Raw genomic sequence first — 21,757 nt, forward strand, 5'->3', positions numbered from 1 at the left:
CACTCGCCCTCTCCGGTTTTATATACAACTTAACCGCCGTCCACCTGGCTGAGCGCGTGGTAGCGAGGGAAACCGTCAGTGGCTCGGCCACGCTAGGATGACCTCACCAGCCCCTCATCATGGGACTTGATGGCCACTCATGCAGAAGGGGAAAGTAAACAGCATGGGTGGTGGTGGAGGTGGAGGTGGGGGGGGGGTCAGCGGCATGGCAGGTTTTTGCTGGATTGGCGAGGGCACCTGCTTAGATTAACACAGGTGTCCAAAGGTCTGCCATCCAACCTTCCTCCATCACCATCCTCCTCGCCCCCTCCTTCTCTCTCCTGCTCCACCCTCCCTCTCCTCCCTTGGCAAACAGCATCTGTGGTTTCTCAACGCTGCTCAAGCTGACGCTGATGAGAGTGTGGTATTGATGTGAAATCACTTGCTGGAGATCTTATTACAGGGTAGAGCATAGAGCAGAGCCTGCAGACTGACCTCAGGCCAGGGAGAGACGGCTGGGGGTGGGGGGGTGAGGAGAAGGCCTCTGATTTGCTGAGACACGGGATGTTTGTTTTGTCGTTGCACAAGCAAATTCTTAAGAAAGACACTGCTGTTCCACACCCTTTTGTAAATTTGACACCAATGTCTGGTTTTATTTGAGCAAATGTAATTGTTCTAGAAGCGTATGACTGATTCTTATCATAGATTTCTTATAAGACAAAATCCATTGGTGTCCTGCTACAAAGCAGCTGAGAGAACAAAAGATAGCAATACACAACACAACAAAACACAACACCACAACACATTCCAGATGAATTCCAATATTTGGGTCTCATTAAACAGAAACAGTGTTAAAGGAATAGTTTGGAATTTTGGACATAGGACCTCATTTCCAACTTTACCGAGGTGATATAGGTCGGTGGAGACCATTTTTATCGCGTTTAACCCCTTCCTTCAGTTGCAGCGTTCCCCTTTGCTAACGCTGGTTCTGAGCTAACGTATTTCAACGGTAACATCCAAAACTTACCAAAACCGTCTTACTCACTCCACAGCACACTCGTGACAAGTCACTTAAAACGTCAGACTATCGATATACATGTCCGTGTTGATAGAATAATTTTAGAAATAAAACTAACCTTGCAACTCAATGATTTATTACATTTTGAGGGACTAGTTTCTCAATATCAATCCGCCACTGCCATACAGGGAACAAAGTAGGGCAGGCTATTGCAATGCGATGCAAGGTTGGCTTTATTTCTAACATTGTTCTATCAACAAAGGCATGTGCATCGATAGTCTGACGTTATAATTTATTTGTTTCGGGTGTTCTGTAGAGTGTTTTCAGTGGCAGGCTGGATGTTACCGTTGACTTGCGTTATCTCGGCACCAGGTTAGGACGAGATGAACGCTGCAACTCAAGGAAGGGCAGAAATTCACTGAAAATGGTCTTCACCGACCTATATCACCCCGACTAAGTTGGAAATGAGGTCCTATGTCCAAAATTCCGAACTATTCCTTTAAGGAATTACAGTAAAGTCTGCTCAACAGACAACAAAACAAAATATTGGGCACCTTCAGTCGTCTTTTCCCTTGAATTGGCCCCTTTGACTCTTTTCATTGGGGACATGTTTTTTTTGTGAGACTTGGGTCTGATGTTGAGCTCCCAGCCTGACAACTCTTTAGAACACAATTCTAAAGTTGCCATGGCAAAAGACCGAGCCGGAGTGGAAGCCCGTCTCGATCGCAGGCGCAGCACAGCAACAAGCGGAGCGAGAGGCTCCCCGGGCTGAATGCAGCCCGCACTCTCAGCGGCGCGATGAATAGCCGTGAGCGGCCCGGCCATTGTTTGAGTGGCCTTTCGCAGTGAAAGCCAAGCAATCGAGGGCAGACTCACAACGGCCTCGCAAAAAAAAACTGCCGTCGACAATTCCTGAAATAGTGTGGCACAATGCGGCGACAGAGGTCTACTAGCGCGAGGTGCAGATGTGCAGGGACGGCTCTTCCTGGAGGGCTAGATTCACAGGACAATGACCTCTCTCAGCCACCAAACCACAGCAACGTGGGCTGGAGGAGCACAGACAGCTATCTGTCTGCCGGTGAGACACGGATCAACGTGTTACCTCTCGGCAGCAGTGCATCACAGAAAAGACAGGGCAACAAAGAGTGACGATCAACCACTCGTACAAGTCATTCCAGAACGGTGCAACATGTAAGTGCAGTGAAGGGGGGGCCGGGAGGGAGTGAAACAGCCTCTGGCCTAATGCATAGTCAGCACCAGTTTCATTATTGGTCATTCTGGTTGAGCAGTAACTTTCCACTGATACTTTACCTGACAAACATTACCTAAACGCTAATCATATTAAATTGTTGGTGGAGAGTCCCATGCCACTTTCATAGCAATTTGCACTTGCACCACCAAACATACAGTATAACACATGTCAGCCTTTCTTAAAATATCTTGTTATCTGTGTTTTTATCTTATTTAGTTTACTGAGATATGGAGGGTTTTGTTGTGAAATTTTAACTGCAGCAATTGCAGCAAACTGAGTGCAATTATTTCTTATACAAAGTGTACACACCTTATGAGTACAAAGGTCAACTATTTTACTTGAACATGAGCTCAGCAACTAAATTAGGGTGCCAAACAATGGCAGCACCAACCTAGTGGCTTATCTCTAAAGACCACTTCAAACCACTACATACTAACCGATGACAAATAAGTTCTGATTATCGGCATAGTCATCTGTGTACAACCCAACCACAGTGCAAATATAGCTGCAATCTCTTTTGGTGAAGGAAATGCAAACACACCAGTGAGAACCTGAATAATGGATGATGTTCGCTTCCCATGAACTTGTTCCCAACATCTGAGAGGAACACCACCGTTCACACACTGCTGCTAAGCACCACCCATCTGCTGGAGGTGGATGCGGTGAATACTGGCTGAATGGAGCAGGACAGAGGCACGTAAGCTGCTGCATACAGAGGACACCTGTTAGGCCTTTCCTAAAGCCCTGCTCTCACACTGGGTTTTGTTTGGAGGATGGTAGGGCTCTTTGATTACGGCAAAGATACCTCCCTCAAAGACTATTTAGGTCAATATTGAGATCGTGATCATTTAATATGATCAAAGGGACACTTCACCGATTAGCATTAAAGGAGTCCTAGAATTCAAAACCACATTCACCTTGTTACTGTTGAATTTAGGCTGCGAGCAGTGTCCAAAGGACAACACCAAAGACTTTACCGCGTCCCCCGCCTGCTTTCGTATGCAAATTGGGAAATAGAAACAGCCGTGTTGAAATGCTCCAATCTGAACAGAGCTCAGATAACACGTAATAGGCGCCCATCCCCCTTTAGATACACCCCTCGGCCCCTCTCATTTGCATACCTTCGATTAATAATTCTTGTTAAACTGCTCTTACGATGCTAGTATCTAGATATGTGGTCTATGGCAGAGACGTTGTAATGCTAGCGTTATTACAGCTAACTTTGGAGAGTTACTATACTAAGAAATGTACTGATAAAATTTACCAATCTAACACATTCATTCTGTTGGGGAATCTGCTGCACTTCATCTTCGTCAGAACCTTCTTCTGACTCGGTTTATACATGTACGGCTGTATTCCTTATTTAAATCCATTGTTGATAGCTTTATCAAAGACTTTGGCTTTATTTACCAGCAGTAAACGTAGTTTCACTTTGCTCTAGCTTCAGACCGGTGGATTGAGCCAATCAACTTTCAGGACATATCGGCCAATAGACCAATCAGCGCGCATCTCATTTGAATATTCATGAACTTGCTGAGTGGGCGGGAAAAACAAACTGTTTCATTGCAAGGCTTATTTATGACCTTGTATTAGGCGATCTAGCAGTGCTCCTGGGGCGTTTTCAGCCCCACAAATTTACATATGACATTATTTAGGCTCAAAGATCAATTTGTAATGGTCAAAAAATGCGTTCTATGACTCCTTTAAGCTTTGTATCTTTAGAAAACGGAAATACGGATTTCAATGAAACCCATGAATAGGACTTCCTGCTTTCAATTATGTAAAATGATGATTTTTACATAATTGAAAGCAGGAAGTCCAACATTGAAATCCGTATTTCTCCCATCTCAAGGCAAACTGAGGGAATGATGCACAATCATTCAAAAACATGACTGACTGGTTTTCTAAAGATACAAAGCTTAATGCTAATCGGTGAAGTGTCCCTTTAAAGGGCAATGACTTTTTTTTTTTTTTTTTTAAACAATGTAGTTCATTCGACAACATCTACCACTGCAAAGCAAATGGGTGGTCTTTATAACTCTTTATAACTGTATCTATAACTGTGAAATGGATTGTGGAAAAATAATTGTTTCATCTTGACTATGTGAAAAGCTGAGCTTGTCGGTAAGTGCATCGCTTTGCCAACACATGCACTGGAGGAGAAGCTGTTAAGAGTTGCTCATGTCACACTAGATTGATTGATTTGGCCTCATGCCACAGCCCACGACTAACCATCACCTGTCCCTGAGGGGACCAATGAGACTGAACTCTTCAATACGAGGCTTCAAGGTTCCGACTGTGTGCTGACCCTCTCAGCGAGCTGTAAAATCTCCATCTCCTGGGAGTCCGCGTGATGCCGCACTGCCCGGCCAACCTCCGACACGTTCGAATTTGCGATCCAACAGTGCTTTTTCTTTTAACATAAAAAAGGTCTCAGGTCTCGGGGTAATTGGACTAAACACGTAAAAGAAGAGTAACAATAAGGGCGTGTTTGTTAAGTTAGCCTCTTCAGTCTTTCATCTGATCCAATTGGACTTAAGTGCCGTGCTTACTTTCAGCTCAGCCTCTCATTCACATTCCCTTATCGTCACTACTGTGCCAAGCACCACAACGATGCACAGCATATTAAATTAATTGGGATGTCTTTGAAGTCGCCCCGTCCTGGTAATGTGATCACCGTTTGGAAGGACAACGCCCTTGGCGAACTGCAACCCTAGACAGTGCAAGAGACCCCGCTGGACAAGCAAAAGGGGTCTGGCTTCCCGCCACATAGCTGCCAGAGATATGTACAGCAATGTACGAGCTAATTGAATTAGCTTCTACATCAACCCCTTCTACTCAACCACCCACAAACCCTCTGTCGCTCTCTCTCCCTCCCTTTGCCCCCTCTCCATTTTCCTACCCTCCTCCTCTGGGCAGAGTCGACTCAGCTGGTATTAAATTAACCCTGTTCCACAGAGGAGAAAAATGGTGGCGGTGGTGGTGGTGGGGGGCGAGGAAAGGAAAGGCACAGCGCACGGAGAAAGCTGTTGAAAGCTAATGAGATTAGCAGGATGCTATCTGCGGCTGTTTTCAGCTCATCTGCCCTCTTGTTTATGATCAACACAGGAAGCCGGGGTGAGATTGGCGCGTGTGTGCGCGCGCGCTCCGTCAGAAGTCACCCGGGCCCTCTGGCCTGCTCTCGGCTCGCTCAGATTCACTTCCACAAAACAACGGGCGACCATGTTTCACATTCACTCGCACGCGTGCGCACGAGCAAGCCCGTGCACCGTCACTCCCACAACACACGTAGGCCTGCAAGCATTGTGATACGCAGGCTAAACCTCAACAGTGGGTTTCTTCACCATCTCATATATGAAACTTCTCAAGAAGTCATTTGAATATAAAGAGATTGTCTGAAGTCTTCAAAAGCTCTTCGCAACCAACCGATACAATCAGAGGGTCGTGCGACACACAATTCGTTTGAAAACCACACACACTAATTGCAGTACACATCGCTATAACCTCAACACACTACCATGGAACAAAACTATTTTCCACCTCAACGTCTCACACCGCACATGCAAAAATAAGATCAAACAAAGAAGAAACAAAAGCAAGAAAAGGCAATAAGATGTGAAACCAAGGAGCTATGCGAGCGAGTTTCCCTTAAATGCAACAGACCACACATCCCCGTTCGGAGGTTTCATAACCAATAAGCGAGTTGGCTGGCCCCCTTGGCCGGAGCAAATGCAGCTTTGCAGAGACCACACGGAACAACAGCCGAGTTAGAAAGGGCTCTCCAAGTCATGAGCCTGCGAACCATGACAACCTTGGACAGAAAATGGCAAACAAAACCTTAAAAAAAGGATTTATTGAGTTCACTCACACGATGTGAATTAAATGCATGTGATAGCTGAGTGAAAACCCAACCACTTTCTATCAGGTTTAGCCGACGTTAATTAGACAAGGAACGCAAAACTTTCAAAATACAAAATACATAATTAGTGGTACATGAAAGGCCTTGTGTTTTTCAGACAGGATGCAGCGGGGATGCCATTTCAATGAGGTGAACATTTCCATGATGTGCCACGACTGGGTGGTTCGACTCAACCCCTGCCCAGGCCAACAGAGGTCTTCCTGTGGGAGAGGCTCCTGGATAAAGATGAAAACGCATGGGCACCAGTCTCCCCACGGTGCACTAGAGACTCTCTCCGGGAGGAAACATATTCAGCGATCGTCCTAATAAAGCCGGAGCGGTATTATCTTTAGGAAACCCAGACAATGGGCCGCAGCGGGTGATGACCAGCTCCCATGCGGAAACTCCCCGCTATAGAGGAGGAGGTGGATCTGCAGCCAGTAGATACTCTCCTCTCTTTATCCCTAAATCTGTGTGTGTGTGTGTGTGTGTGTGTGTGTGTGTGTGTGTGTGTGTGTGTGTGTGTGTGTGTATGCACGCGAGCGTGTGTGTGTGTGGTGTAGGAGGAGGATTGGCACTGTATTACACACAAGGCTTACACACGTCAGTTCAATTACACAGAGAAATACAATTAAATTCAAGTCAAGCAACAAGCAACATACCGCTATTTACTCGAAGGATTTACAGGTAAGGGAAAACCCCAGGTGAACACCTCCTCCAGGTTGCTAAAATGACTAAAAGCCTCGTCATATCCATCAGCCTATTTGATCGTATGACTGATTAACTGACATGAAGACCCTTAGGTCGATGATACATGTGGCAGCTTTCTATGAGCAACGTTTACAGTAAGCCATTTAACCAGTTCCATGTGCAATGATTGGATGATAATGACCATTTGTTCTCAAGAGTTCTTTGTTTGCCCGATATCAATGGGAACTTGCTAGAGAACATCAATGCTCAGGAACACTGCCCGGTAGCCCTGCCTTGTCACCTTATCACCTTTAGTTCAGGGAGTATGTAAGGAAGACAAGCTCACCGCTGAAGAAAAAAAGTCCAGGTCAATATCTGACAAATCCAGGAAGCCTGAAAGGGCAAACAGCGAACGTTTTCCTGGCAGCTTTGTAAATAAGGGTGAGGCAGGGCTGTCATATTAAATGTGGCCTTATCAAAAATGACCCACACAAATTAAAAAACGTAATCCTTTACCTCATATCTGAACCAGGGGATTATTCCATAGTTTAAATCTAGGCCTCGTTGCTGTGGGCCGGAGCAGCCTGCAGTAGTGCACACAGAGCTGTTCTGGGGGGGGGGGGGGGGGTCAAAAGCCACTCAGACTGAAGACGGCGCCAACCAACCAGCGCAACCACACGGCAGCTGAAACCTCCACGTAATTTCCTTGAAAGCATAGACACAGGGGGGGCAACCCTTTAATGTCATCTGATCCTCCGTAATACCGTCTCTCGGTCCGCATTTCCTCACTAGACGGGTCTCGTCTCCGGGAAGTTCTGATTGGCCTCCAGCTTCAAGACAGGGGGAGACCAGCGGGATTACTCCTGCGGTGGAAAACAATCCCATAATTCCCCCTGTAATTCGGCCTCCAGATGGGTCAAACGCACAGCCCATCAGCAACATCTGTCCTCATTCGGCCGCATTATCAGGTTAGGTCTCCGGGCGCAACAGCAGCCTGCGCGAGCTGGCTGGATTTAGACAGCATGGAGGACTCAAAATAAAACCCACAACAAGCCCAAAAAGAGGCCAGCGGCACAAAAGCCACACCAGTGGCCTCGAGTTGGAAACTCCTGAGGGACTTTTTTTTTAAATTTATTTAGGATGTTGTTGGTTTCCTACAGTGGTGGGTAGCTGGAGAGAGTGGCATTCCATCGGAACGTTCGGAAGGCTCCAGCTCCAGCTCAATCCCACTCTGGGAGGAAAACCTAACGCTGAACCAGACTGGATGTCCTCAGCAAAGCTCTGAATGGGCTTGACAGAAAATTTGTAGTCAATCATACCCAGGCAATGTCACAAAAAAGGTTTCACTAATCACTGGCCAAGCAGCCCACTTTATAAGTCCCTTTAAGCAACATCATATGAGGATAGGATACACTGGGATACGGGAGCGAAGATAGGAAACAGGAGACTATAATAACTACACTAAGTGTACATTTTATGGCCCACTATATAAAGGAAAAGGAGGCCATGCATGCTGCAATATGTACAGTATGCGAAAGCAATCTACCGGTGACTCAAAGGGTGTCCTTGAGTGCCTACAGCTGGGTAGAGAGAGAGAGACAGAAACAGAGAGACAGAGAGAGAGAGAAAGAAAGAGAGAGAAAGAGAGAGAGAGAGAGAGAGAGAGAGAGAGAGAGAGAAAGAAAGAGAGAGAAAGAGAGGGAGAGAGAGATAGAAAGAGCAACAGACAAGACAGGCAAAGGAAGGTGGAACAAAAGAGAAAGGGACAAAGACAGATACACAAATACACATTTTCCAATATCTAGCATGCTCTGGAAAGAACATGACATGTGCCTCCAACTAAACATGTGACAAATTCCCTGAAACAGACACACACACACACACACACACACACACACAAAAGTATGCGCAAGCACATGGACACAAACACACACACACACACACACACACACACACACACACACGGCTGTCTGTCAGTCACCAGCTCGTGTGCTTGTGCATGTGAAGCTCTGGTCCTGTCAGGCCTCCCCAGGGGTGGCATTGTCCCTGTGACAAACGACCGGGTCGAGACCGGGGGAATGGTGACAGACCATACCAGAGGAGAGAGAGAGAGAGAGAGAGAGAGAGAGAGAGAGAGAGAACGTCATCAGAGTAAGTCATCAGAACCGGCAGCTGCTTGGTCTGCTGCCCAGGCACCCAGGGGCCACAGACTACACCCTCCTCATCCTCCTCCACCCCCAACCACCAGCACCACCAGCTCCATCAGCACCCCCCGGCGAGGTCCAAGCAGGGCCTGGGAGACATGACCTTAGCGAACGCGTGGAGCCGCACCAGGGCCTCCTCCAGCCTGGACACCATGAGTGCCTCTCAACATCCCTCCTCGATCCTCGATGCTCGGTCCTCCAGGCTCGTTCCCACTGATCTATAATTAACACTGGATAGACTATCCCATTGTTGCCGCCCCATCATTCTTTAGCTAGATCAGTGAGGACGAGGATCGAGGAAGGAAGGGAGGATATATAAAAGACCAAATTAGAGGCACCCCATGAGTTGCAGCTACTGACCGCTACTGACCGCTACTGGCAGCATATGAGGAGTCTCCACCATTGCATGTAAATGCTCCGCTTCGTCTACACACCGTAACAATCCGACAATGACTTTGAAGAGGTGTGTAGTCTGCTGAAAAATGTAATAAATGACAACAGCCGTAGCCTCTTTACTGGCAGCCCATTGCAGCGAAAATTACACCCACGCAAGGTCGAGACCAAATGATTTGAGCCGAGCAGAATGTTTAGCCCCCCCCCTCCTCCTCCCTTGCCCTCCACATCCCCCCCAATTATAGTTGTGGCTTATTACAGAGTGATCCAGACAGAGGATGACGCATGCACTGCCCCATGTGTTGGGGGGGGGGGTTGGGGGGTTGGAGGGGGGATGGGGGGGGATCACATTACACAAAATGTCTCCACAGGGAGTGCGCAGAGTGAGAGGCTGGAAGCCCTGATGGCATAACAGCACCCAGCCAGACAACGGTGCACCTTGTGCCATTAAGGGCTTATTATCAAGATGGTCAATTTTAAGGTGACTCACCCATTATTTCCACATTGGATCTGCATGGGTCTTCTCTCAGCTAATGACCGCCTCTTTCAATCTCAATCTCATCACCCCGCATTACAGGTATTGATCCCTTCCTCCTTTCGGAGCCTAATTAGCTGGTCCTTGTTGTTTTGCGAGCTCTCTCTCTCTCTCGCTCGAAAAACGCTGCAGAGAGAGCAGAGCGGAGCTCCACTTGGGTCTTGGGTCTGTCTGTCTTTCCGTTCACTAGCTCTCCTGCCCTGCTCTGTGAAAGCGCCCCTTGTCTGGCTTTAGCCCCCTGAAAATCTGCGCAGGGGCTAAGGTTACACCGCTCTCCCGAGCTTGCCGCCCCAGCATCCGCTGCAGCGCGCCATGGAATGCAACCAAAATGGCTCAAGTCTCACCACCGCCCGGCCAGGAATGTCTGGAGGGAGCCGGCGGCACCACTCCTGAGTGTCTTTTGTGTCACGGCAAAGGAGCCAGTAGTCAGAACAGCCCCCTTGTCCTGGTTGCCCCCTGGGGTAAGATGGGGGGAGGAAGGGGGGGGGGGGGGGGGGTGGGTGCCCTTGAGAGAGGCTGGGCAGACATGCTGGTTAGACATGTCAATTAGTGAGAGATATACTGTAAGCATATCCCTTAACAAGTACACCCGATTATAAGACTGATTTGCACCTTATTGTTATTTATTGAGTACATTTTCTACTGGAAAGAAACGTAAGATTTCAGAAGGAGTAAGAGTACCCTATGAGAAAGATAACAGTACAGATAGGCAAAGAGAGAGTGAGAGAGAAAGAAAGAGAGAGATACCTACTGTATCCTCTACAAAAGGCATTATGCAACAGGGTCTTTAAAAAAAAAAAAAAAAAAAACTAAAGCTCAGACCAATGAGTGTGGGTCAGACCGTCTTACTGCCATTGAATCTAATGTCAGTCTATTTCCATTACCGTCACAGCCTGTGAGTAGTCTCTGTTACAGAAAGACAGAGAAGAGAAAAAGAAAGAGAAAAGGAACCAGTGAAAGAGTGAAAAAGAGGGGAGAGGTCAGGAGGAATGGCTAACGGATAGGGAGATCCATTAGTGGTACCTGGATCTCCTTTTCAAGTTGGCTCCCAGACCACAGTAATCTCCAAGGCACCACTTCCTTGCTCAACACAGGTGCTACACAACTACAAAGACACGCAGGCAGGATCAACATAAAACATATCTTAAAAGCCATGTCAAACAGAAACGGACTTTGTGTCTTTTGGTCTAGAAAGAGGAAGCACAATTTATTTAGTTCCCAACAAGATAAATGGCTCTTTTCACAGACACATCCCCCTGCTGTACACAAACAGCGGACCCCAGGTCCTGAGCTCCGACGCTGGGCTGCCGTTGATCATTAGCCAAAATGGAGCTGTGCTGCTCCATCCATCACAGTTCCCCATCACAAAGAGCCCCTCTGTGTCCGGGGCTCCACTGGACTGAGAGGGACACTCTCTCTCCCACACACAGCAACTGTGCAGGTGAGGACATCAGCACAAGAGAGAGCTTCAGAGAGAGAGAGAGAGAGAGGGAGAGAGAGGGAGAGGGAGAGAGAGAGAGAGAGAGAGAAAAACAGAGAGAGAAGGAGAGTGCATAGAGGACTATCATCTGCCTATGGAGGATACTTGTCAATTTCTCCCCCCATAATCCTTTCTTGCTCTCTCTCTTGCTTTCCCTCTGTTCAGCATGCAGTTTCAGTTCCTCTAGGAACTGAGGAGACACATGGTAGCACACCGCATCACGTAGACACCTGACGCTCCAAGCTGTGTTTATGAGATTAGACAGACAAGCCATGAGTCTTGAGGTACAGTATACGCCGGACTCCCTGACCCGAACCAACTCCTCCCCCCCACCCCCCACCCCACACACACACACACACACCCTCTCTCCCCGTCTTGCTCCCTTATGTACACATTACCAGAGGGGCGCACACTCATAAGCACGTCCCTGTGCGTCGGCACAGCACAGTCTCAGCCAGCCGGAAGCCTGTGGATGCCAACAAGTGTTCCGACTCACCTCGTAGCTCCCAAAATCCCAACATTTACAACATCCTGTGCGCCGAGGAACCTCGCGCCGCAGCCTCCTCCTCCGACAACAACAACGGCAGGAGAACTGTGCTCTCGGCCCGCACATGACATCAGCCCACGTCAGCAAACACACCTTTTTTCTAACTGAACACCTCACGCCCCGCAATGAAAGGGTTCGGACAAGCCTAACGCCACAAGCGCTTGCATCACTCAGCCGAGCAAGTCTAGACTTGAGCTTGTCTACGTCTGGAGTTGAGCCAGAGATGCCGGAGCCTAGCAGTGTACCCGCCTTACCAGAAGGGAACAGATTACACAAACACACAGAGTGGTGTGTGTCTTAAAATGTGTGCTAATAATACACACCTTGCTCTTTCTTTCTTTCAAACAATGGGAAGAGGGAAGAGGGAAAAGTCACATCAAATGAGCACTGCAACAAGAGTAAATCTTTGGATACGCTTTTAAGAGAGTCCATGATATACATTGTGCGTTTGATGCTAGTTTCTTTAAGAGACTGTTCCATCTGAAAGTGTGCCTTGTGAGTTGTGCAACGAGGCCATTCATTTCAAACTCACATAAAAATCAAAAAGACGTTTATGAGATGATGACTGTTTTTCACTCGAGACAAACATTACCACCACAGTCTGTGTATCTTTGCATCAAAGTCAACCTTGGACTGTGACAGATCTACTCAAGCTAACCACAAACCAGTCCATTTCCTTGACAACTGTGACTCATTTCCTTAGCAACACTGCTAGGGCAACTCTTAAGAGTAAAAAAAAAAACTTTTTTTTTTCTGATTTTCACAATGACTGACTGTGGAGAAGGAAAAATAATTCATTCTCCTTTTGACTGGACATTGCATATTATATTGTCTGTCACTGCAAGCCACATTCTAAAATAAAACAGACAAAAGCATTGGTTTGCACAGAAAGGTCTGCCCCGTCTTACCCAGAGCAAAATGACCGGTGAATGGGAACCACAAAAAAAAACATTCCAAGCCTTGTGTCGTTTACCACTACACCACATAATTTCAATTTTGTGCTGTACTGTCAAATTAGACGACCATCAGAGCACCAAAGCACAAAACCATGGATCACACAGTTATGTTTCCATTCTATTCCCATCATCATCAATAACAAAAGGGTGGATTGAATCCATTTTAAACCAAATACTACAGCAGCAATGGAGGTACTGAAGACTTGTGTTCAAAAGAAAGCTCTATGGCTCTACAAGGCACCAAGGACACAGCCCAGCTGGAGAGGCGTGCGCACGCACACACACACACACACACACACACACACAGAGAGACACACACACACACACACAAACACACACACACACACACACACACACGCACACACACACTTCACCCGACGCATGTAATCCTCCAAATTCCCTGCAACATCAGTAGCACTGCCTACAGCAGAACCCAGTGGAGCCAGCGATCCCAAGACACCGGAGAGTCAGGATAACGTTTCCTCCACTCTCCCCTCCATTATCCACCTTAGTGTTTCACCAACCACTAAAACCTTAACCCAATAAAACGCCCATCACCATAAAATATGGTTCCATTAGCAGAAATGGGGCATGACTGAAATAAACATGAAGATGTGCCCGTCTTGCACTATATGACCAAGAGCCTCTTATGCGCTACAGAGCTACTGCACATTCACATCATCCAAGAGCCCGAGATGCACTAGAACACAATGCCATAAAGGGGGCCCTGAATAGACAGACTCTAAGTAGTGTTATTAAGATAACAGAGCGAAATCACATGACAATACTCACCATCATGACTGCCGATTCCTAATAGACTCGCCTCTTAATGTCCATTTGGAAGGAAAGACGTTGCATACACAGCTCTAAAAGTGTCTGCATCCCTTGTTCGAGCAAACGCATACAGCACTCCTTGTTGGGGAAGCCATGGAGTGTAGACTAGCGAAAGCAGCAAGGTTCGGAAGGAAACAAAAAAAGCAAGGTTCACTTCACATCCTCAACACCACTTATCCAGTTGGGGCGCTGTCAGACATTACACAACGCCCTCGCACTGCAAAACACACAAAAAAAACTGCCATAAAAAGTGAGACAAAGAATACTTACTCCGATTCGCACAAAACACGCATACACACACACACAAAGTCATATGGTAGAACCATACACTCATACATTCTATGGCTTCCACAGACAAACAGAACACAAACAAATTCGTAAATCAGATTCACATCGAGTGCACATACCATTTCTCAGTGCACAATGTGTGTGTGAGAGTGCCAGTTTTGTGTGCGTGTGTGTGTGTGTGTGTGTGTGTGTGTTGTGGAATGTGTGCAACCGGACTGGAGAGAAGCGATTTTCGCCTCGTCGTGCAATGGTACATTCTGGCAATTGGTTTCCACAAAAGACCGTGGGAGGGGGATGGCACCTTGGAAATAGAACAATTAATCGCACAATAAAGTGAAGAGCCTCTTCTGCAGCCGAGGGTCTGAGTACTGTGGAGCACCAGATCGGCACATCACCAATGCACCAATCTACTCCAAGCTCACACCTGAAAGCCACTGCAGAAGAACAATGGTGCCACATGCATGGAATGAAGACCATTCATCGGCATGTGAGAGATTCAGAGAGAGATTCGCCGTTTTGCCAAAATGGACGGAAATAATCAAATGAAGCTGGCTGAAGGAATAACGACGTAATGGGGAATGGTAAAATGTCCTGTTATTTTCCTCGTCCCTCGTTTAATCTTGTATCTAGTGTTTAGAAGACGCAACACAGTACAGTTCCCGGAGACCTTTACTATTTGCAGCATTCCCATGGGAATGTGTGACTGCAACAGCTATGCACTGCTGTAGAAGGTCATCACCCCCTTTGGAAACGCCACACAAGTGTAGTAAATTCCTCTGGCACACATGAGATAATGTGGCAGAACAAAACAAATGACATGCCTACAGAAACATGACGCAATAATGTAAAGTATACAAGAGTTTATTCTACTACACAGGTTCAGGTTGTCACCTATGCCCCCAGTGAGAGCTTTCACAGATATGCTAATGCTTCTCTATTCCCTCATGGCACCCCCCCCCCCCCCCCCCCCCACACACACACAAACATCTCTCTATAAAACAAGAATGAAAGGAGTTTGATGTTAATGATACACATGTTATTTCAATATATGCAAAAGCCTGTGTTAATCTTTAGACAAACGTCCATGAAATTTGTCCTCTAAACAAGTTCAACCCGTGTTCTATCGTCCGTGACTTGGACACTCCCCGAAAGCTACCATTCCTCTGATTAGACTTCAGCTCTCAGGACAATTTGAAAAAAAAAAAAAAATAAAGTCATAAGGGTCAAAAGACAAATCCTCCATTTAAAATATGTAAAGGCATGTAAGCCGCCTTACATAACAACTCTCTCACTCGAACACAGAAAACTGCAGTCCAGCCTTCCTCACTTCATCACATGAGGAGAAGAGAGGAGAGGAGAGGAGAGAACAGCCTCCACATACTCACTCACTGCCAAAGCCTCTTCTGGAAACAAACCTCAAGTGTTTTTATACACAGGCTTATATTCATACAGATTTTGTATATCCTACACTGCAAAGAGGACTACTGAAGGGACAATGCAGGCGTATACAAAATCGTTTGTAATATTACACCCACAGACAGAAGACAACATTTGGAACCTTTTGATGCCCTTGTGAACAGATTCTTTTCCAGACCACCTGTTGCTCAAAATGTTTACTTAAGATCTCCTAACTATGTGTAGCAGCAGATAGCTGACAGTTGCTGTACTGACAGCTAAAACATTAGGCTCTTTAAAAGCATTTCTCAGGGGTCATTTTGTCCACACACCTGACCTTCACATCCCCCCTCTTGAGCTCAGTCTCATCACTTCACATGCAGACCTTCTGGTCCGGCAGTCCAAGACGAGACAAAAAGCCCATAGAAGTGGACAGACATCTGGCCAATAGACAGGCAGAGATCACAGCTCTCAGCAGCCGCTAATATATCAGCAGCCCCGGAGAAACGGCCGAAGCCTTCTCCACTGTCCACACACACACACACACACACACACACACACACACACACACACACACACACACACACACACACACACACACACACACACACACACACACACACACACACACACACACACACACACACACACACACACACACACACACAGTGAAGGGCTCGTCTGTGTCTCTCTCATGCTGCTGAGAGACTGAGGCTGTCATCAGCACCGGTGGAGCGGGACATTAAATAAACAGAGTGAAATTAGCCATCTGAGCTGTGCATTTGTTAGAGTGCAAGTGCTCCAAGCCAGCAAGCTGTTCGCTGCACCGAGAACAGAGCAGAGCTGAGGAAATAAATTTGTGTCCTGTTTTATTTGAACTGTGTCAGTATATCACAGTGAAATACTACCACGTGCTTGGGACAGTGCATAGGAGCGTTTAGCAGTTGACGCTAGCACCACATGTTCCTTCTTAGTCTTTAAATAAACTACCACCAAATATCACCAAATTACACCAGCTCAGGTGCTATATTAATCACATTTAGTCACATTTAAAACCACCATCACAAATGGAAAGAGAATGTGCTGTAAGACAGACACGAAAGTGAGCCTTGATGATGTGGGACTTGACTACCCAGATATAAAAATACTGTGGCAACTTCCGCTCTGTTTCTAGCGCATTCTATGGCTGTTGTGGTGCAGGCTAAAATCATGACAAGCAAACAGTGCAGCAGGACTAAGTGCAGCACTACCAAGTGCAGTAGGAACAAGGGTGAACATAACAAACTGAAACGCTGGTTTAGAACGTCGTACAGAAGCTAAACACCTATGCTGTGCTACCTATACACAGGCTCAGTAATTTTCAAAGAGAGGATCTGTGCCTGTAAAAGTGTCTGTTGTCCTTATAGGTGCGTAGGCTCCTAGCAAATACTATATCAAAAAACAGGAATGGAGCTCGCTCACAAAAAGCGACATCCGGGGTCACCCGAAACGTTTGCGCTACATTTGCACTTTAGGTCTTTCTTATAAGCATGGTGGGCCAATAAATCACTTTTTTAATGTGAACTCTCGGTTTTTTGGATTATACTTTTTGTGAGCGAGCTCCATTCCTGCCTGTTTGACCTATACACAGGCTGAAACAAATGAATAGTGTGAATGTCAACCACTGAACTACTCCATCGCCACAGTGTGAAGTCCTGATGAAGAGGAGTGGACAGTATGTACAGACCACAGCACGTTTTTTTCTGATGTCATCCATACGGTTGCTGAGTGACAATCGAATGAGTTGCAGCGGTCTCTTAATTTTGAATATGACTCATTAACTCATTCAATGTGCAGCGGTCTCAGAGGGTCTCCTGAGCTGTGCGTCTGCCAACATTGTCTGCCATTGTGTATCAGCATGTGCATTGTCACCCATGATGAGCATCTGACTGACAGTTACCCCCCCAATTCCTTTTCTTTTTGTCGGAGACTCCCCACATCCACCACAAAACAATGAGGGAGGAAATCCGGGAGGGTTTGGCGAAGACTTCACCCAAAAAAGGTGACCTCAGCTCCACCCTGAGAGCTCCGAGCCCTGTCCTCTATTAGTTAAGTCCAGCGATAAGGGCTTGCCATGAGATACATTCAAAACAGATTGCATAAGCAACGCAAGACAAAAGACTGATCAAACGTGCCAACTGTGCCTTGCCCATCAATAGCAAAAGGACCCTTCACCGTTGTACTTCTCAAAAGTACCTAACAACACTGTATGATGTCTAGCCATCCATGATTCATACATAGGGCATAAGGGCACAGACCTGCCTTTGAATAAAATCAGGCTGCCTTTTACTGGACATTTGATAGTGTGAATTGACTGAAGCATATGAAGCATGATCATTTCAGTTATTTAGGCCCTAATGTCTCTTTGAAACATTAGGCTGTGGACTCCGTGCACTCTGAATAAATGAGATCTGTCAAGATCTGTGTTTTTAAACCCCCAGTTAGCCTACGCATGGACCTCAGAGACGGGCAGAAAGAGAGACAGTCAGTCAGAGAGAGCAAAAACAAGAAAGAGAATGTGTGTGTGTGTGTGTGTGTGTGTGTGTGTGTGTGTGTCTGTGTCTGTGTCTGTGTCTGTGTCTGTGTCTGTGTCTGTGTCTGTGTCTGTGTCTGTGTCTGTGTCTGTGTCTGTGTCTGTGTCTGTGTCTGTGTGTGAGAGAGAGAGAGAGAGAGAGAGAGGTCACCGAAAGAAAAGAGAAAGGAAACCAGAAGAGAGCCGATGCCAGTGTGTGGGGAGCCTCGACAGTCAGGACACAGCACATGATGCGTCGTGTCACATGCTTCTCTGCATTGTCAGAGGATTAGAAAGTAAGGGCACTTAATCCAGCAGCACCCTTCACTGGACTCAAAAATCCACTGCACATTAATCAAAACACAGAGAGTCCAACCTCGCAGGCTCATGTCCAGCCACACACAACTGCACAGCCGCTGAGGGAGGGGAAAAAAAAACGAATGGAAACACTGCACGGGTAATCGTGTTAAATCATTTCAATCTCAATATTGACCAAAATGACTGATTATGATTTTTGCCATATTCAAAAAGCTTGACATTAAGCACCTGTTAAGACTACATACACCTTAGTTACCAGTGTGTTACACCAGTCATCAACAAGTATAAGTATCAACAAGAAGCTATGGTTGAGCAGGGGAGGCGTTCAAAAACTGAAAACTGTCTAGAAGTAAGCAACATTCCTCTTTAGGGAAGACCAGTGAACGATCCAGGACTCCACTCTCGCTGGAGTGGGAGGAAGGAAGTCTTTAACACGGGGCCAAAGGAGACGCAAGGTTTGAAAAACAGAACCCCCCCCCCCCCCCCACCCCACACACACACACACACACACACACACCACCTCTCCACATCGCACCCCATTCCCTCAGCTATCTGCGCGAGCATATCTGGACCAGACGGGCAGTTTAAACATGGCCGAGACCCGCCTTTCCTACAAGCATGATAAGGGCAGGAGAGGTCCAGGACTGTGTGAACTCCCGGGGACCAAAGCAGCTGCAGGGGCGGGGATTTGAGCTCAGGCTCCGGAGATAAGGGTCTATCTATCGGACAGAAAAGCTGGAGGGTGCTGCGGAGGTGGTAGGGCTCCAAGCAGGATGCTGGAAAAATGTATGTAATGTATGTATCATCTGGTCTGGCCTGGAGAGAGAGAGAGAGGGGAATCCCCACACCCTGGTTTGCTCTGGACGAAATGGCCTGTTCCGACCGGGGTCTCCGTAAACCGTGGCACCAGCGGCACAGATTTTAAGATGTCAAGTCGAGTCAGCGATCTCCTTTGTTATGTGATCCATCTGGCTTAACTTGGAAAGATTTTTTACTTCGGTTGCAGACACTGGGACGTGTCTTCCTTTTCCCTCAGCAAGGCTGAGTCAACTGTTAAAAATGTCGTTGGTTTTTCCACCTTATTCCAGTCAGTGTTCTCAACACGGTGTGTATTAGGGCTCTCTGTGTATTAGGTTGTCACTTTTGGAACAAATCAGAGATGTGCATCGCACCATTGTAGGCACGGGGAGTGACCACAAACCAATTTGTATCACATTAGCCTCATTTTCTGGTTCTACACGAAAAGACACACAACAGACATTCAGGGGTACAAACAGAGTCTTTGGCAATTCCACAGCAACTGCCAAACTAAACAGTGAACCTCTGTCTAGATTCACCAAACTGTAAAATCAATAAGATTGCCTCCACAATTATGACACATAATAACGACAGCAATCTTCCCATAACTGCAAGAGTCCAACCACCAGCTCAGAGCATAATGTGCAATCACAGATCATCATGTCACATGCCAAAACATGCTCTTTGTAAAGATGAACATGTGAACATTGTGTCAGCTGTGTTTTGCATTGTAAAAGCATTGTGCTGTGCTGCTGGTGTCGCCACATGGGAAGAGGGTCGAGGCTGTCCTTCCACACAAGACAAAAGGGCGTCCAGACAAATGCTGGGCAATAAGTGTGGACCAATGACATTGACAACTGTCATTGACATTGACCAATTGACATTGACCAATGACAAGGTTACCGTGAGATTTGAAAAACACCAATTCCAGAGTTGTCTGTTTTACAATACAATACTCTAATACTCTACAATACTGACGGCCTAGGTGGCATGACTGTGCAGCATCATACTAAGATGACCTAAGGAGTGTGGTCTCTTCAATTACCTGGTGCAATGCACCTGTACCTCTCCTAGACTAGAAGATAGTCATAGTCCTACTTCACTAAAGGAAATTTGCAATGAAGGTCTCATCTAGAATCTCGGCCCTATAAGTATTAAAGTAGGCTGTTATCGACTTACCAAATAGTTCACCTGTAGGCTGGCCTACCTGCGCTATAAGAGGGCCATCATTTGGATACAAAATTAGTTGCAAAAGTTTCTATCCCTCCCACCCACCCACGTTATAGCGCAATAGAGTAGGCTAATGCGATTCATAACACTCATTCACATCCTAATACGAGTGCATTCATCACAGCAAAGCCATTCCATTAGGCAAGCAAACTGAGGAAATACACTACACACACACAAGAGTGTCTGTACTGATGGTCTGGGGGGAAAATAGAGGGAAGCCATCCATCCATGCTGATGCAAATGTCCTGCTGCATTTCAGAAGGCATTTGGTGAGCTTGTTGCACGCAACTGAAGACTAATCTATAAGTCTCCATTGCTCGGATAGCCTTTTGATGTAGCTACCCTATTTTTTTCTGCAAAAAAAATACGAGCCCAAAACTCATCCTTATTTTAACAAAGTTGATATGCTAACAAAATCGGAAGCAAGTCTAATATCGGAAACAATGAATAAAGAAAGAAAAAAGAATGTGGGCTCAACCTTCTTCGCGTTTTGGTAGAATAAACCGAGGGTTAGAAATAGCCTGTTTTGTTCAAGGCAATTGCCCATGCGACAGGACAGGTAGGCTGTTGGTATTTCTGACGAAATTCAAATTAGAATATAGCATCTCTGTTTTTAAACAAAAATATAGGCTAGTGGTAAACTTAATATCGACATTAATAACGGTTGTGGTCCAAGCTATCTTAACACATACGTGACCATTTGTGTGGACTTGTTACAATATCAAAATAAACAGCAGATCCGCTCAGGTGGTTATCGTTTCTTCGCTGAAACTAGCCTACCACTGTCTATTTCGTCTAACCAACCAACATTTCACCGCTCTATCTGTTCAACAGGTAGCCTGGATTTTGGGGGCAACGCATGTTAAAAGTAGCCTACCCATCCTCACAGGGATACAAACTTACCCAGCAGAGTCCGGGCACAGAAGCTGGCGTTAAATTCCGCTAAACGAATGTTGATCTTCTAGGAACTCTGTTAGCCTGGTTTATCTTACACTAGTGATCTGTTTGCCTCTTCAGTCCCACTCGCAACATGTTCTGGCCCCGCTTTGATTTCCTCCTGAATGCGGAAACGGCAGAGTGCAACCCGCTGCTTCATGTGTTCCAATCAGACACGCCTCAGTCTTCTTTTCGCACCTCGTGCAACGGAGTTGACATCATTACAGGATCTCAATCTTAACAGAGGGCTATATACTGTTCAATTCATACAGCACGGGAAATGTATGACATGGGTAGATGCTATTCCAAATAATTTCTCAAAGATAAAGGAGGCAAAAACTTGACAATGAGTCATTTGATATTAAAGTGCATTTTATTGTTGTATAATATACACCTTCCTTCTGATTGTAGCCCTCAATTCCAAAGGGCTGGACACTTAAATCAAATGTTTTATT

At 46.3% G+C, this 21,757-nt stretch overlaps 1 protein-coding gene across 4 annotated transcripts in view; it reads right to left on the bottom strand.

Annotated features, from left to right (window-relative positions):
* adcy7 (adenylate cyclase 7) overlaps positions 1–21,415 on the bottom strand; it is a 50,760-nt gene extending 29,345 nt beyond the window's left edge. For 2 of the 4 annotated variants that reach the window (XM_062549873.1, XM_062549870.1), the window contains exon 1: positions 21,270–21,415. The gene's annotated coding sequence lies outside the window, so the exon portion shown is untranslated. Of the gene's footprint in view, positions 1–11,945; positions 12,017–13,744; positions 13,886–21,269 lie in introns of those variants that run through there. The other 2 variants (XM_062549871.1, XM_062549872.1) reach the window with 2 other exon arrangements.
* Between the last annotated feature and the right edge of the window lie 342 nt (positions 21,416–21,757).

The sequence above is a fragment of the Sardina pilchardus genome, chromosome 11, assembly GCF_963854185.1.
Source record: "Sardina pilchardus chromosome 11, fSarPil1.1, whole genome shotgun sequence".
In the NCBI taxonomy this organism is placed as follows: Eukaryota; Metazoa; Chordata; class Actinopteri; order Clupeiformes; family Clupeidae; genus Sardina; species Sardina pilchardus.